The sequence below is a fragment of the Lepus europaeus genome, chromosome 13 (assembly GCF_033115175.1).
Source record: "Lepus europaeus isolate LE1 chromosome 13, mLepTim1.pri, whole genome shotgun sequence".
Lineage (NCBI taxonomy): Eukaryota > Metazoa > Chordata > Mammalia > Lagomorpha > Leporidae > Lepus > Lepus europaeus.
Genome location: NC_084839.1, coordinates 20,251,289 through 20,258,404, shown reverse-complemented (window position 1 = coordinate 20,258,404; position 7,116 = coordinate 20,251,289). Strand labels below are relative to the sequence as shown.

Below are 7,116 nucleotides of genomic sequence, written 5' to 3'. Positions count from 1 at the left end.
TCTGAATTTCCCAGCTGTTCTGAAAGAGTATTGGTCTGCCCACAAACTATTCAATCCTAGTGTCCTCACTGGAAGCAGGTGTCCTGGGACCCTGCTAATTCACTTGTAAATTTGCATCAGAAAATCTACCAATGTGATTTACTGCATTGTTAAACAGAAGAGAAAACATGTTAGTACATTAATAAAGGCAAGAATAAAAACTGATAAAATTCAACTCGTGTTTATGATAGCCACTCTCTTGGAAAGCCAGCTTCTTCCATTTGATGAAACTCTTTTACTAAAAACCTGCAGCACACATATATTTGTCTCCCTTTACACTCACTCCCTTTAAGAGTAGTGCATGCACACACAAACATGCACGTTGATTATAAAGGAAGATCCCAAACAACTACCATGTCCTTAGAACTATCAGAATCATGGAGCTGTGGTGGCCAGTGATGAAGACCTCTCCCACTCATCTTCAAGTTTCCTGACCAGTAGATGACTCTGCATACATTGCCATCCAAGGCCTGCCCTGGCTCCCCTCATGAGCCCCACTGAGCGGGCCTGCATTCCTCTGCCCCAGACATGCTGCCTGCTGGGACCAGGCGAGGCCAAGCTTCCCTGGCCTGCCTCCAGGTGTTTGATGGGTCTTGCTGGTGAATGACAGGAAAAAGTGGATGATGGTCTCTGCTGCCCTCAAGGTTCTTTGTCTGAAGCCATTGAGAAAGTTTCCCTACCTGGGCCACCTGGCTCCAGAGGTTGGATAGGAGAGCCAGGTGGTGATAGCCTCCCTTGAGGAGAAGAGGAAGAAGGCTAAGAAAACACAGGTTATGAGATTATGGAAACAGACCAAAAGGGACATGGAGAAGGAAACTGACAAATAGGCAGAGGTTCTCAAAATTCATGGACTTTTGATGTGAGTCCAAGAAAGACTATTTATTCTCCCCTGAAAAACAAATGAAGTACAAAAAAACCCTATGCAACCAATAATATAGTCCAGTTATATTTCCAGAAGTAAGATAGACACAAAATATATAATGTACTTCTGTATCAGAAGTAAGGAAATGGAAGATATACTGGAATATGAGATGCCATTTGCATTATCAACCAAAAAGCCATATAAGATGTTTAAGAATTAATATGATGAAAAACCATTCAACACACATGGAAAATGAATTCTTTTACAGGGCTTGTAAGACTTTAAGCAAAGGAAAAGCTCATGCTGTGTGTGAGAGTGGGGTACTTGCTATGAGCATCAGTTTCCCAAGAGCAGCCTATGTTCCCCAGGCTGCAGGAAGGGTGAGTTGTGGAGGACGGTGAAAAGGGAAAAGCAGAGAGAGACAGAGGCAGGTTTTCCTGATCTCTCAGTTTGCAGGGGGTCAGGAGCAGTGAGTGGCAGAGCAGTCACCATCAGGGGAAGCTGGAGGCGACACTGGGATTTGGACCCCATCTGACCGCAGACGACATGCTGGTGATGCCAAATGATGCAGGATTGCCTGGTAGGCAGGGAGCATACTAAACCCCGCCCCGCCCTCCCCACAGAGCTGTCACAGGATCCAGTAACACCACAGAAGTGTTCCTTGAGGAAAGTAAAAACAGTGTGCAGTTGTTGATGGTCAGCTCTGGCTGTCTTGCTGAGACACACAAGTGAAGAGTGACCCACAGCCTGAACATCAGAAACACCCCGTTTTCCCATCTTTGGAGCCAGCCTTCAGTACCACAGTGGAAAGCCTTGGTGGGGCTGGGGTTCACATAGAATCAACCCCAACTTAATGATTTCAGCGACTTGAGGACCCATCTTCATCATCTCCAGTTTAGAATTGCACACATGAGAGTTAGCCTCTGATTTTCGTCTCTGAACACAATAGTTGTGGTCAGGCAGGCCACCTTCACTGGATTGGGGGACATGCAGCAAATTTGTGCTTGTAGTAGGCTGGGTGCTACTATGGGAGAAGTTCTCTACTAGGAGCTGAGAATCATCAATTTAAGGAGTGACCGTGCAAGCCTCTGGGTGTGAACAGGATCCAGCCAGCAGGGTTGAGAACAGGAAAGCCCCTTCTGGGGTATACTCTGAACATTCCATAATTCTGACATTTTCAGAAATAAGTCAGCTCTTTCTTGGCTTCAGACAGTCATTGTGATAAAAGAATCCCATAGTGATCATAGCTTACATTTAGAAGTTGAGACCCTTAGAGAAGAGATGAGAGAAAGATAAGGTCTTCTGTGTTTTTCTGACTGTGTTGTTTTTTAATGAAATAACTAAATATTTATTGAATGCTTCTTGTGTTTCAGGCCCTTAGCTGAGATGTGTTTTTAAAACTATAAAATGATTGAAGTGGGTGTTTAGACTGGTGATTAAATTTCCTGCGTCTTATGTCAGAATACCTGTGCTTGATTCTGGACTGTTTTCTCCAGCTTCCCTCTCTTTTAAAGCCTTATTTATTTACTGATTTCAAAGGCAGAATGGAAGAGGGAGAGAGAGGCAGGAGGAAAGGGACAGGAGAGAGAAAAGAACATTTCTATTTTCTGGTTTAGTCTTCAAATGCCTGCAATAGCTGGAGCTGGGCAAGGCTGAAGCCAGGAGCCAGGAACTCCATATGGACTTCCCACATGGGTGGCAGGTACCCAGATACTGGAAGCATCATCTGCTGCCTCCCAACACATACATTAGTGGAAAATTAGATAGGAAGCAGAGGCAGAACTCCATCCCAGGAACACTGATATGTGATCAGGCTACCGAGTAGCACCTTAACCTGCTATGTCCTAATGTTCACCCCTCCACCTTCCTTCTAATGTACACATTTGGAGGCAGTCCTGATGGCTCAAGTATTTGGGACCTGCCGTCCATGTGGAAGATCTGAATTGAGTTCCTAATTCTGAGCTTCAGCTCTGCCTCAGTCACACCCCAGCCTTTGTGGATACCTGGGAAATGAACCAGCAGACAGGAGTTTTCTTTCTCTCTCCCCCCAACCCCTCAAATAAATAAATAAATAAATCATATCTTTAAAAATGTATTTATTTGAAAGACAGAATTACAGAGAAAGAGGGAGAGGGAGAGGGAGAGAGGGAAAGGGAGAAGGAGGGATGGAAGGAGAGAGAGAGAGAGAGAGAGAGAGAGAGAGAGAGAGAGAGAGAGAAAGAAATCTTTTATCTCTATTTGCTGTTCTTTTCCCAAATGGCTGCAATGGTCAGGGCAGGACCAGATTGAAGCCTGGAGCCTGGAGCTCTATCTGCATCTCCATCATGGGTGGTAGGAGCCATGTACTTGGACCATCTTCTAGTGCTTTCCCAGGCATTTCAGCAGGGAGCTACATTGGAAGAAGAGCAGCCAAGATTTGAACTGGTGCTCATAGGGAGTGCCAGCATTGCAGGTGGTGGCTTAACCTGCTGCGCCACAATACGGCCCCTAAATCTGCTTTTTTGAATTTTAGTTTCCACATCTTTACAAAATTAGAGGGATGAATTCCAACCTCGGTCACAAGGTCAGGCTCTCTTAGCAGTAGAGGATTGGTCTTTTGAGCCACATCCCAGGTACTGGCTGACTCTTTCTTATAATAATATTCTTTTCTCTTTCTTTAAGTCTTACCCAGTGTGTTGCTCAAATGTTCCCCCAGACTGACAGACTGAACTAGTTGTGATTGTTCAGAAGGCAGTGAGCACTGTAAATGAGGTTGATAGTATGCAAAAGTGATAGAGGTATGGGAGTATGGCTTAGCTTGAGATTAGTGGACTGACTTCTTTGGTGAGGATGAGGGGCTTCAATGGGCGTGGTGGTTGCTTGAGCATATTGTAGGACCAGCAACAGCATATCCCCACCTGTTGGATAGAAATCTAGAATTACTTGGAGTTTAATTGTCCTTGATCACTGATATCCAGGCTTAAGCGCTAAAGGTTTGGCATTAGTGGGACTCCAAGATGAAGACTATTGCTAAGTTAGAGTGGGCTGAATCTTGGAGGCTGAACGGGGAGACCCAGTGATCAGCCACGTTTCTCCCTGTTTATCTGCCGCCTTGCTAGGTGGAGGTAGAATGCCATGTGACAAATGTTTGGCAGAGGTGTTAGCAAGCTGTTTCCTGTTCAGGAAGTGGGGTGTGCCAATGTCTCCCATGCAGTGTTATGAAACATGACACACTTAAGTGCTGTGGTGGACAGGAGACCTGTCTTTCCTGGATGAGCTACGACAAAGGCAGGGGCATCTCATGTCCCCAACAATTATTTCATACCCAATTCCAGCTCTAATTTCTGTTCTGGCTTTTCCATTTGACCCTTCAAGCAATTAGCCAGGTAGTGGGTAACACACAATGGGCGAGGAGGAAACAAGATATACCAGGGGTGCAAATTCATTCGTGGAGGGTGAAGCCACCTGTTTTGCTTTCTCTGTTCCTAGAATATTCCTTTTCTAGCCTTGTTCTACTCTGGGTTTGAAATACACTGGGCACTGGCTAGTGATTTCCTCCACTGAACACTTTGTGAGAGTCGTTTCTCACCTACAGCATGACAAGAAGATAAATAATAAAGAAGTGACGTGAAGTTGTCCTTAGCGGTGCCAGCTGACAGTGCTGGGAATGACATCAGGGAATGGCGTGTCGAGTGGTTGGGCTGAGGGGTTATCAGTGCTGGTGCTAATCGTAAATAGAAAGAAACCAGGCAGGGTCTTTGGGGGAGACATAGTTTGCAGGCATACACGTGTGCATTTCTCTGGGGCAAATCCCAATGACTTTGTATATACATCAATTTAAAGAAGCTAATCATTGTTGGAGAGGCATGGGCTAGACTAAAGATGTTGGAGAGGCATGGGCTAGATTAAAGCTGGAAAGCTGGAGTACAATAACAGCAAGATATCAAGATGTAGGCAGAGGGATCCAGCGGGACTGAGCAGCCAGCCAGCATGGTGAACATGGTGGTGAGGCCTTTGTGGGGATTTAACAGAATAGGATTTGCCATACTAGAATTGCAAGAAGGCTCCTTCCTCTTGGGAGAGACCTGTGATTTGGTATGGGGTGAGTGCTGGTAAGCAGAGGTACAGCAGGTTTACCCCTGGGTCCTGGCAGTGGTGTATAGATGGGTGTGGGTGTGGGGTGTGAGTCAATGGAGAAGATTCTTATGTGCTTTTTTTCCCCCCCCAGTCAATTAGAACATTCTCTTGAGGGCATTGAGGTCACAAACACGACTGTGATTGAGGCCTTTCTCCTTTTATGCCTCGACCTGAGCATGGATGTACAGAGCAACTGGATGAGAATGGATAATCTGCTCATGGCTAAGATGGAGAAAGCTGTGGACAGCATGCCAGAGAGACATGGGAAGCTAGCCTGGCTTGCTGTGTTGAGGCTGTCCTGAAGGGACTGTTTTAGAAATCAAGATTTAGGATCAATTAACAAGGAAGTTCTCTGATTAAGACTGGGAGTAAAGCCCTGGTTAAATAATGATAAAACACAGTCCAACTTAGAGAAGTACCACCCACCAAGCTTTAGGATTTTATTTATTTAGAAATATGCTTGTTTAGGATTGCTCACTTCAGTCTTTCAGTTTTTAAACCATGCCATTTAAAAAGAGGCTTTTGATTATGGAGGATTTTGTGCATACACCAAGGCAGATGGAATCACTTTTACTGGGCATTTACCCTCATACTCATTGTCCCGTCCTGATGGCCATTGCCCCCAGCCACACTGGCCCCATCCACACACCATCCATGCCTCCCCTCCCCATATGATTTTGAAGGAAATCCCATAAATCATATCATTTCATCTATAAATATTTCAGTGTGTTTCTCTAAAAGACAAAGCATTGCTCCCTTAATAAACAAGATAAACCTATTCCTCATCCATCCAGGCCTCGGGGGAAAAGGACCATTTGACATGTGAGGTCAGACTCAAGGCGATCCTGACTCTCCTTGGGAATACAGACCTACTATGCCTCTTGAGTTCCTGGCCTAGAAACATAAAAAAACACGAACAGAGTGGAAAATGATGCAATGTATAACAGATACTGTGTTGCAATGGCCACTCGTAAGCAAGCACAAGATGGTCAGCTATCGAGGCTGTGTTAACTGGATCATTTAGCTACAAGCAGACTTGCATTACTAACTGCAGAGGAGAAGAGAAATGAGGAAGTTTAGCACAGTCAAGGGAAAAGAGATGGCTTTTGTTGGGGGCACACTTTCATTGTCTCCATAGGGTGGCATGGATCTAGTTAGAAGTACAGCAACACACAAATGCAGTTAGCACAAACAGGAGCCCTGTTCCAGACTGAGCGTCCATACTGGGGAATTATCCCTGGGTTGAACAGAACCTTGGCTGGACCTTTGTTGTAAGGCTGAGAGGGCCTTGAGTTCTGGAGGGGCATCTGCCTTCTCTCACACACAAACAGTCTTTGGTGTTCACGGAGGGAAGGGCTAGGGACAGGATGATCTTCAGGCTGTCTTCCCAGCTCAGGGTGGGCTGCGTTAATAAGCACAAGTTCACACTCACAACAACACCGATGTAATTAGTATTTTCATTCCCACTTCATAGTGAATATCCTGATGTAGCCAAGCCAGAAGAGCAGGAGTCACACAGCTGGAGATGCAATCTAAGGACAAGCCATTGACATTGCCCTCTGCAGTGAAATATGTTCACTGATTCTTGAATTCTAACTATGAGGCACCTTCTGATGGGGCCATCAGGTAGTCTTGTTCCAGACTGAGCACCACCCCAACCCACTTCTCTGCCATGTAAGTCAGGCCAGTTCTACCATGAATCCATGCCTGGAAAAAGTGAATGTGTCAAAATGCTAATTATGGTATTCAAGTACAGATTGGATGGATGAGATCCAAGTGCTCTGGTAGCTCTGGTTTTCTTTGTGATGAGTTGGGACTCCAGTCTTCTAAGCTCTCAGATCTACAGAGGATTTTCCATCAGAAAGTGCTCCAAGCCACATGGAGGACAAACATCACAGAGTTGGAAGTCAGAAGGTATGTGTTGGAACCCAACATCTAACACTGGTTAACTGGTGGACCCTCACCTTCTCACTTGGAGAAGGCACAATAGTACTGACACTTGTGAGAGAGAGTGTTGGGTAAAACACATTCAGTCATATAATATTTAAGATGATTTCTTGTTTTGCTGTTTTTATTGTCATTATTTAAAAAGTCATTGG

The 7,116-nt window shown here is 45.1% G+C and overlaps 1 non-coding gene across 1 annotated transcript; it reads left to right on the top strand.

Annotated features, from left to right (window-relative positions):
* Window positions 1-427: 427 nt before the first annotated feature.
* LOC133773083 (small nucleolar RNA Z195/SNORD33/SNORD32 family) lies at window positions 428-512 on the top strand. The gene has a single exon (XR_009867869.1). It is a non-coding gene; the product is annotated as a small nucleolar RNA Z195/SNORD33/SNORD32 family (small nucleolar RNA).
* Window positions 513-7,116: the final 6,604 nt, after the last annotated feature.